The following is an 11,137-nucleotide window of genomic DNA, read 5'->3' on the forward strand; positions in this document are numbered from 1 at the left end:
TGATAGCCCAACATGCACACCTAACAACAACCTTAATCTAGACAAAATAGAAAATACACTTGCTATAAGGGACATTAAACAATTAAACCCTGAAGCGACCCCCTTTTGCCCAAAAACAGCAAATAACTCGGTAAACAAATCATATGTGACGAATAACCAAATTGATAAGACTGATAACGTCCATAACCTTTCTCCCGATGCCACTGAGACGGATCACCCTAATTCGGAAAACAAATAACCAAACTTCTGCAAACCCACTCTAATGAAACCCCAATTACCTGAGATCCACAACCCTCCCCTCCCACCAGCAAATCCTAAAAATATATATCAAAATTTTGAATTAAATCTTCGCCTGAGCAGGTTAGAGGAGAAGGAAAATCTAATAACTGCATTGCGACTGCTAGTCCGACTGAAGAAGGATGGAGGGAAGACCATTGCATTCCCACATCCGGAAGCCGTCGACAAAATGCTCTTGCGGTGTAGCAACATCCCAGTGGATCCGGATCAATTGTATGATATAATGAAAGCTGCATTTGAACGTAGGGACCTGAAACTCGACCTGGATGAAATATATGCTGACTTCGCCAAGTGCCATGGAAGAGTTGTACAAAATACAGCAAATCCCTGGCATCTATGGACCTCAGTAGTACGCCATTGAATATGGAAGAAAAAAACAGACTAAAAATTCTACAAATAAACCTTAACGGAGCGGAGTTGGCAACGGAGGAGATATTCATGTATGCAAGAAGCAGCAAAGTGGATATACTTTTGTTCCAGGAACCTTATCTCTTAAATGGAAAAATGATTCATGCTCCAATCGGAGCAAATTGTAATTATATCCAAGACCCCAACACAAAATCGGCAATGATTTCATTAAACAAAGATATTACAATCATGAAAATCGCACATCTCTCAAACACACATATAATTTGTACAGAAGTAAATTATTACACACTCAAATTTATAATAATCAACTGTTACTGCCAGTACAGCCATGATATTGAAATATATATAGCACAAATTAGAAATATATACCTCGCGTACCAGAATGAAAAAATACTACTGGTAATGGACAGCAATGCTTCCTCTCCCGCGTGGTTTGGCAAAGAACTAAATAACAATGGAGAACAAATCATGAACTTTATAGCCGAACAAAACTTAGTAATAGAAAACATTGAAGGTAACCCGCCTACATTTAGAGGACGAGCGGGAGCTAGTAGTAACATTGATTTGACACTTACAAACAATAAAATGACAAATTTAATACAAAACTGGATGGTACATGATATGATCACCACAAGTGACCACAACGCAATCACCTTCAATGTTAGTCTGCAAACCACACTAACAGTATCCGACCAAAAAGCCCCTGAGTATAACTGGAAGAAAATTGACAAGGCAAAGTTTCTAGAAAACATCAATCTAACAGAATATCCAGGACCAGGGAAAACCGCAGATGAATGGGCGGAAATCCTGGAAAATAATCTTCAGGTCGCAATAGCGGCATCAACGCCGAGAAGAATAAAGAATAATCGAAGTAAACCCTGGTCTGCAAAATTAACTAACCTGAGAGCTAATATTCGTCACGCGAGGAAACAGTACCAAAAAACAAACATCCACAATAGAGAGGAATATTTACAGGCCTACCGTAGAGCCAAAGAACGCTATGCTGCAGAATTAAAAGAATTTAAACAAAAAAACTGGCGTAATTTTGTGAACAGGAACTTAGAAAGGGACAAATGGGGCCTACCAAACAAAATCATGACAAACAAAATAAAGCCTAAGGAAAGCATTACCACATTACGGAAACCCGATGGTTCATTTACAAAAAACACGAGGGAGACTGGGGAACTACTGCTTCACGGATTGCTCCCGGACGACGAGGCGAACACAGACAATCAAAGAAACAAAGAGATCAGAGCGAACAGTAATAAATGTTTAAATACCACACCTATTTTACCATTCGAACCTGAGGAGGTCCTGAGAGAGCTAGGAACAATGAAAAATGGCAAGGCACCAGGACCAGATGGTATCCCAGTGGAAATTCTTAAACTATCTATCAACAAAACGATCAACTACATAACGGCCCTATTTAACCTCTGTCTGATCCGTAAAGAGTTTCCTACGCTGTGGAAAGAGGGAAAGTTGGTAGTTGTCAAAAAAGAAAACAAAAAGGATGATACTAGCATTAAATCTTATAGACCTATCTGCTTATTGAATACAATAGGGAAGCTCTTTGAGAAAATGCTTAACAAAAGGCTTCAAGAATTTCTCATAATGTGCAACAATACCGGCAACCAATATGGCTTCACAAAAGGCCGATCTACAGAGGATGCTATTAACGCCCTTAAGGAAGAAATTGCGAATTCAAACAAGAAAATAGTAATAGCCATATTTGCCGATATTAGCGGGGCATTCGACAATCTATGGTGGCCAAATCTGTTCCACACCCTCAAGGACTTAAACTGTCCGTCAACCTTATTTCAGGTACTGCAGGATTATTTTAAAAATCGTAAAATATCCTTGAAAATAGGAGACGAAGAACTGACTAAAGTAATAACAAAAGGATGCCCACAGGGCTCAGTGCTTGGTCCACATCTGTGGAATATCAATCTTGAACCATGTCTGAAACACCTTGGCAGTAATCCGGAGATAACAAGAGTTATTGCATATGCAGACGACATTGTCGTTATATGTGCGGATGATTCAAGAGCCAAAATAGAACGAAGTGCAAATAATGCCATAGCGGCCCTGGAAAATTGGTGCAATAACGCCAAACTGAAACTTTCGGCAGAAAAAACGAAATACCTCATTGCCAAGGGTAATATTAGTACCAAAAGAAATCCGACAATTAGATTAATGAGAACGAACATACAACGCTCAACTAATTTTGAATACCTCGGAGTAACCTTGGAGGAAGGCATGAAATATGGAACACACATACAAAAAACAACAACTAAAGCAGAAATGGCAATAAGCAAAATTATTAGGGTAGCGTCAACGCAGTTTGGCCTAGAACCTGGGGTGGTGGATACGTACATCAGAACCATATACTATTCAATCATAACATATGCGGCCTCTACCTGGGCTGAGGGACTCGCATTGAAAAAGAACACCAGACTTCTGAGGGCTTCACAGAGAAGAATTCTGATAAGAACAACGGGCGCTTTTGGTACAACATCCACCGAAGCATTATTAGCCCTAACGGGACACCTGCCAATGGACCTGGAAGTCAAATGGAGAGCGGGAAGGTATTTCTTCAAAAAAGGAGAAGAAAATAAAATGACAACTTGCATTGGAAAGTTCACCCCAACCCTGTTTGAAATGAGAGAGACCTTACTGGATAATTGGCAGGAGGAATGGAAAAATTCACAGAATGGAAGAAGGACATTTAGTATCATACCTAAAATCCGAGACAACACACTGATGAAAAAACACTACACCAGGGGACTTCTGCACTTTCTTACCGGACATGGGCCATATGGGGAGTATCTCCACCGCGTTGGCGTTGCCCTGGAACCGAGCTGTGCTTCATGTGGAGCTGAGGTGGATTCACCGGAGCATAGGGTCTTCTACTGCCCGGAAGCAACCGCCAGAATAAAAACCCTACGTAGAGGATTACCTACCTTCAACCTCAAAATCTTGCTATGCGAACAGCAAATAACAAACCTAAAAACCCTGGCCGATGAGGTCTCCGAAGAAGAGAAGAAGAAATTCAACCAACACCAATACCTCAACAGACCCCCTCAAAATAACCAAACACAACCGGAGGCGCCAAGGAGAAGCGAAAGGGAAAGAACGAAAACTCGAAGAGTAAGTCCTACCCCCGAGCAGGAAGAAGGGACCGAAGAGATAGAGGCACCGCCAACAGCTGCAAGAAGAAGATTTTTTGTGGTATCAACCGGAAGACAGGAGGCCGCAGCAAGAAGAAGAATTCGTCCAGTTCGAATGCCGGGGGAGAGACATAAAGAGTATTTAGCAAGAGTGGCGGCCGCCAGGATGAATGAATAAATAAATAGATTTATGACGTGCTGGAACTCCAGCACAAGTGATAGCGGCATTCCGATATCATATTCCAAATTGCCGAAATTTAAACCGTAAAATATAAATAATTTAAATAATTTAGATGCTAAAATTATTTAATATTCAAATAATCAAAATATTCATCATGTAGTGGAAATAATAACCATATCTGTTAATAACAAATACTACAAAGTAGCTTGGTATCATAGAATATAATTTGTCCTTGTCTTACTAATAAAAGCTGTTATTAAATAATTATTAATAGTAAATATCTCTTATCTCTTCGTATTGATTTTTTGTATCATTATTATAGCATATTAACTTAGAGATCAGAGTGTAGTCATTTTGATCAAATTATCCAACATTTCCTTACATATTATGTAATTATCGTGAAGTCTGAGACTGAAGAAACTGGAGTAACCTTGGAGGTGCGGGACAAACCGACAGGGATGGGAAGACCCAGCCTCTGGGGTGAGCAATCTCCCAAACGTTTAAAATACCAAAGGTCCTCAACCAATTGCGATCTTGTCCCTGGCGGTTTCGTCCTGTAACAAGGACCAATTATTTCATAGATCTCATAGATCCCGGGAATCCGGAATCCGGATCTCAGAAAATGCTCTGATGTCTGTAAGGGAAATTAGATTATGTGTATCAATTAAATGGAGTTATATATATGTGTTTGTTGGCTTTATGTTAAGTGTTATATTTTATATTATGTTACGTCTATATATGTATTGTACTCAAGAGGAATTAAATAAAGGTAATGTGCAACAATAATGGGCGAACCGTAATACGAGCAACTGCCGTCCCAGTTTATCTCAGAGGCACTGGGACATTGCGCATACCCTCGAATGTATGCGGGTGGAGGTTTGGATACATTCGGGGGTTCCCCCATTATTGTCCCTGTCTACCCTCATGCGGAGCAAAGGAGGACACACCTGAGCACAAAACTTTCTTCTGCCCAGCGGCTGAGGAGGATGTAAAAAAACTACGCATGGAACTACCAACTTTCAATACAAAATTGCTACTTTGCCCACAGCAAATAGAAAATCTAACAAAATTAACCAATCTGGTATCATTAGTGGAAATGAACCGATTTAATAATCAAGTCAACCCATCCCACGCCCCTGACACACAAACGAACACAAGTCCTAGGAGAGGAAAGGAAAGATTCCAGCCACCTAGATCAAGAGATGGAGTAGCCTCCTCAAACACCTCAACCCAACTACATGATTCCAGCTCATCGCAGGATGAGGAAGCACCAGCAGGAGCTTCCAGAAGAAGATTCTACATGGTATCAACAGGACGTAAGGAGGCTGCAGAAAGAAGACGAATTCGGCCGATTCGGATGCAAGGGGAATCACATAAAGAATATATGAAGAGAGTGGTGGACTCCAGAACCAATTAAAAAGTGTAAACTACATTTAAACCTATTCCCTAAATTCAAATTAAACTAAATAGAATTAAATTATTTTTCAATTATAATTATTAACTGGTATACCAGTTAAAAGAGCGCCGGCACTCCGGTGTTTCTATCTTCTAACTTTTTAACTATCATTTAAACTTTAAACCCTAAAACATATAATCAAAACTCCCAAATGTAAATTATTATACCTCATAGCAGCATCAATTTGTATGTGGAGAATTTTAATCATTTTATTATTGTTAACCCCTAAATAAACTTATTGTTAATTGAATTATATATATATATTTTTTTTTTCTCTCTCTCTTTTTTTTTAAAATAAATCCTAATTTTAATTTAATTATTTAACCCCATGTATTTAAGGCTAAAGTGTATTCATTTTGGTCTAGTTTATTTTCTTTGGTTTTATTACTAGTTAAATGTTCAAGGTCAAACTTAATTCTAAATGCAACGAGCTAGTAAATTACATATAATCTGTGTAGCTTTCATCTCTACCTGGTAGGGAGCTGGGAACAGTCGCCGGGGACAGGAACACCTAGCCTCTGGGGTGAGCAATTCCCTACATAGTCCTCAACTAGTAAAAGGTCTTCAACCATTGCGGTCGGTCCCTGGCGGCTTGTCCTAGATCCAATTCCATTTTACTTAGATTCCGGTACTTCGGAATCCGATACTAAGCCGACGCAAACAATGTAATTAATGAGAAACAATTTTAAAAAAATAATAATAATAATAATAATAAAGTAAAAAAAAAATAAAATAAAAAACAAAATAAACATGAAACCAATTCTAGAATTGTACATTAGTTTAAAAAAACAAAATACACTGGCTTTGTATTGTATTTTCAATTGTTAATTTATAGTCTTCAATATATTAAATGGTGAAATGCTCTTTGTTTTTTGTATTGTCTTATATATGTTTTATGTATGTATTTAATGTAAATTTTTCAACAAATAAAGAGGTAGTACAACAATATCGGGGGAACCGTAAAACGATCAACTGCCGTCCCAGTTTATATCAGAGGCACTGGGACAAGCGCATACCCCTGAATGTATGCGGGTGGAGGTTAGGATACATTCGGGGGTCCCCCCAATATTGTTTGTCCCTGTCTACCGGAGGCGCCAAGGAGAAGCGAAAGGGAAAGAACGAAAACTCGAAGAGTAAGTCCTACCCCCGAGCAGGAAGAAGGGACCGAAGAGATAGAGGCACCGCCAACAGCTGCAAGAAGAAGATTTTTTGTGGTATCAACCGGAAGACAGGAGGCCGCAGCAAGAAGAAGAATTCGTCCAGTTCGAATGCCGGGGGAGAGACATAAAGAGTATTTAGCAAGAGTGGCGGCCGCCAGGATGAATGAATAAATAAATAGATTTATGACGTGCTGGAACTCCAGCACAAGTGATAGCGGCATTCCGATATCATATTCCAAATTGCCGAAATTTAAACCGTAAAATATAAATAATTTAAATAATTTAGATGCTAAAATTATTTAATATTCAAATAATCAAAATATTCATCATGTAGTGGAAATAATAACCATATCTGTTAATAACAAATACTACAAAGTAGCTTGGTATCATAGAATATAATTTGTCCTTGTCTTACTAATAAAAGCTGTTATTAAATAATTATTAATAGTAAATATCTCTTATCTCTTCGTATTGATTTTTTGTATCATTATTATAGCATATTAACTTAGAGATCAGAGTGTAGTCATTTTGATCAAATTATCCAACATTTCCTTACATATTATGTAATTATCGTGAAGTCTGAGACTGAAGAAACTGGAGTAACCTTGGAGGTGCGGGACAAACCGACAGGGATGGGAAGACCCAGCCTCTGGGGTGAGCAATCTCCCAAACGTTTAAAATACCAAAGGTCCTCAACCAATTGCGATCTTGTCCCTGGCGGTTTCGTCCTGTAACAAGGACCAATTATTTCATAGATCTCATAGATCCCGGGAATCCGGAATCCGGATCTCAGAAAATGCTCTGATGTCTGTAAGGGAAATTAGATTATGTGTATCAATTAAATGGAGTTATATATATGTGTTTGTTGGCTTTATGTTAAGTGTTATATTTTATATTATGTTACGTCTATATATGTATTGTACTCAAGAGGAATTAAATAAAGGTAATGTGCAACAATAATGGGCGAACCGTAATACGAGCAACTGCCGTCCCAGTTTATCTCAGAGGCACTGGGACATTGCGCATACCCTCGAATGTATGCGGGTGGAGGTTTGTATACATTCGGGGGTTCCCCCATTATTGTCCCATTATTGTCCCTGTCTACTAAAAACTATACAAACAAATTTTCAGTAAAATATTAAGCAGGTAACAAATAAATTTTTCTGCTGTGTATTGTATCTTGAGGTATTAGACTAATTTTGTATCAATATATGCTTTATGTTAGTTAATTATTGTATGTAATCATATATATATATATGTTTGTATGTTTATTATGTATGTAACAACAACTTAACAATAAAGGTATGGCACAACAATATAGGGGGAACCGTAATACGAAAAACTGCCGTCCCAGTTTATATCAGAGGCACTGGGACATAGCGCATGCCCTCGAAAGTATGCGGCTGGAGGTTTGGATACTTTCGGGGGTTCCCCCCATATTGTCTGTCCCTACCTACTGTCTAGCGAAACCACAGCCAAGGGAACGGGCTTGGAGAATGTCAGCGGGGAAAGAAGACCCTGTTGAGCTTGACTCTAGTCTGCCGCTGTCGGGAGACGTGACGAGGTGTAGCATAAGTGGGAGGGCTCCTTCGGGTGCCCGCCGGTGAAATACCACTACTCTCACGGTTTCCCGACTCACCCGGTTGGGCGGGACGCGGGCGTCGGGGCTCCGGCCTCGTCGCACGCCGTTCACGAACCAAGGCCCCACCGGCCGGCCGTGCCTCGCGTGCGGACCGGCCAAGGGGCCGACCCGATCCGGGGACAACGGCAGGCGGGGAGTTCGTCTGGGGCGGAACATCTGTCAAAGGATAACGCAGGTGTCCTAAGGGCGGCTCACCGAGGCCAGAAACCTCGGGTAGAGCGAAAGGGCAAAAGCCGCCCTGATCCGCACCCTCAGTACGGGTGGGACCCGGGAAACCGGGGCCTATCGATCCTCCCCGTCCGAAGGATCTTCGGCGGGAGGTGACAGAAAAGTTACCACAGGGATAACTGGCTCGTGGCCGCCAAGCGTTCATAGCGACGCGGCTTTTTGATCCTTCGATGTCGGCTCTTCTTACCGTGGGGACGCAGCGCTCCCCGAGCGTATGATTGTTCACCAACCAACAAGGAACGTGAGCTGGGTTTAGACCGTCGCGAGACAGGTTAGTTTTATCCTCCTGGCGTTCGGAACGCGGCCAAGGTAATCCTGGTCAGTACGAGAGGAACCCCAGGTTCGGACCAATGGTACCGCGCCGGTTCGATCGAACCTTGGTGCGAAGCTACGTCCGACGGCTGAAGCCTGAACGCCTCTAAGGCCGAAGCCGTGCCCGGAGCTGCGTGACCGTGGGTCCCTGCACTCTGAAAGGCAGAACCACCAACGCTGGACCCCCTCGCGGGGGACCGGTAAGGCGGGGAGCCACCCGGTCAGGGGGGTGAGGCTCCCCGCGAGTAGTGCCATCGAGACTCCGCCCACTTGCCCCACTGACCGAGGTCTTTGGGATTCTAGATGGGGATTCACGGGGTAATCAAGCACTCGGAAGTTGGGACCCTTGAACCACTCGTAGACGACTTGAGTATCTGGCGGGGCGTCGTGAGCGGTGAAGCCTCCGTACGGTGGCGACCCGTTGAAAGGCAGCCCTCGCTTGCAGGTTCGTGCTGTCGGCTGCACGGCACCTGAAAAGCAGACTCTTTCTTTTAGGAGGTCCCCTCCGGGGACCTTCGCCGGGAGTCCAGACCCCAGTTTCGACCGGGGGAGGACTCCCAAACCGGCAGCCGGCACCTTCACCGGATGCTGGCAGCCGGGGCTTCCAGCAGGTGGCGGATCGCTGGACTTGGGGTTTATCACCCAGCCGACCAAAAGACTGACAACCCAGGTTAACCTGGGAGTGCGGAAACGCTTGGAGAATGTCAGCGGCGGGGAAAGAAGGCCCTGTTGAGCTTGACTCTAGCCTGCCGCTGTCGGGAGAGGTGTAGCATAAGTGAGGGCTCCTTCGGGTGCCCGCCGGTGAAATACCACAATGTAAGTGACAGGCACTTGGAAATGTGCATTCATGAATGAATGCAATGCGTGAGTCTGCCACCTTGGAACCTGATGTTGAGCCTTTCTATGACGGTATCTATATAATAGAAACTTGAGGAGGCGACATACTGCCCGGTTCCTGCCAGGAGCACATCACCGGCGCGGGGGAGCGAAGAGAGCTCTCCCTTCTCCGGCTCGGCGGTCCCAACGTTTGGTTGGAGATCGGCGGCCATTCGGAGGCGCTTCGGTTGGTCGGCTTGGTGCTGTCCATTACTCGGATGTGACTCTACACGGCGGTAGACACTTAGGAAGGCCTTCTGGGTCTTCCCACGGGGGTCACCCTTATATAATAAGGGCGATCCCCAAGCCATCGGCCTGCATGCGGCCGATGGGGCTTCCGGCATGTGGCGTATAGCCGGACTTGGGGTTTGTGGGTAACAGATTGCGTTGTACCTATAACCCAGCCGCCCAAATGCATAAGACTCTAGTCGGCCTTCGAGGACGGGACCTATATAATAGGAGCTTGAGTTGGCCAAATTCAAGTATGTGCCAAATGAGGGTCCAACTTTGGTAGGGTGACGGTGGAAGTAAGCGTTCCTCACTATTCCGTGCCGCAGAGGGGCCCTTGGTAGGTGGTACGATGGATGCTGTAGGTGGCCGAAAAATCCTCGCCTTCTTTGCGAAAGGCCACTCGCGAAGAGGTTTGGTTCTGTCATCCCTATCGTCGTTGGAACCAGATTTGAGCACTTGCTGAAATTGAGAGAATCCGCACTCTCGCAAGAAAGACCGATGCCTGCCAAGCATCTTAAACGAATGCAGTTGGCCGACCAAGGTGAGCCACTGCAAGCAAGGTTTGAGCACTTGCTGAAATTGAGAGAATCCGCACTCTCGCAAGAAAGATCGATGCCTGCCAAGCATCTTAAACGAATGCAGTTGGCCGACCAAGGTGAGCCACTGCAAGCAAGATGGGTACTTGCTAAGAACAGATCCGCGCGGAGTTCGTGATGTCGGTTTCACGGCACCCCGGCGGTTTCTGTCTGTCTCTTTAAGGATGCCCCCTCGGGGGCATTCGCCGGGAGTCCAGACCCCGGCCGGTTTCGGCCGGCCGGGGGAGGACTCCCTAACCGGCGGCCGGCACCTTCACCGGATGCTGGCAGCCGGGGCTTCCAGCAGGTGGCGGATCGCTGGACTTGGGGTTTATCACCCAGCCGACCAAAAGACTGACAACCCAGGTTAACCTGGGAGTGCGGAAAGGCATGGAGAATGTCAGCGGCGGGGAAGGAAGTCCCTGTTGAACTTGACTCTAGCCTGCCGCTGTCGGGAGACGTGACGAGGTGTAGCATAAGTGAGGGCTCCTTCGGGTGCCCGCCGGTGCAATACCACAATGTAAGTGAGGGCTCCTTCGGGTGCCCGCCGGTGAAATACCACCAATCCCGACGGTCCGCTCTTGCTGTAGAGCACTGGAAATTGGCGTTGATGGTGCTTGGCGGAGGTAGGAGAATGCGGATG

The 11,137-nt window shown here is 44.3% G+C and overlaps 1 pseudogene; it reads left to right on the forward strand.

Annotated features, from left to right (window-relative positions):
• Window positions 1–7,762: 7,762 nt before the first annotated feature.
• On the forward strand, window positions 7,763–9,261 carry LOC145982323 (large subunit ribosomal RNA; annotated as a pseudogene).
• Window positions 9,262–11,137: the final 1,876 nt, after the last annotated feature.

Source organism: Lepisma saccharinum, unplaced genomic scaffold (assembly GCF_977018435.1).
Source record: "Lepisma saccharinum unplaced genomic scaffold, izLepSacc3.1 HAP1_SCAFFOLD_105, whole genome shotgun sequence".
Taxonomy (NCBI): Eukaryota; Metazoa; Arthropoda; class Insecta; order Zygentoma; family Lepismatidae; genus Lepisma; species Lepisma saccharinum.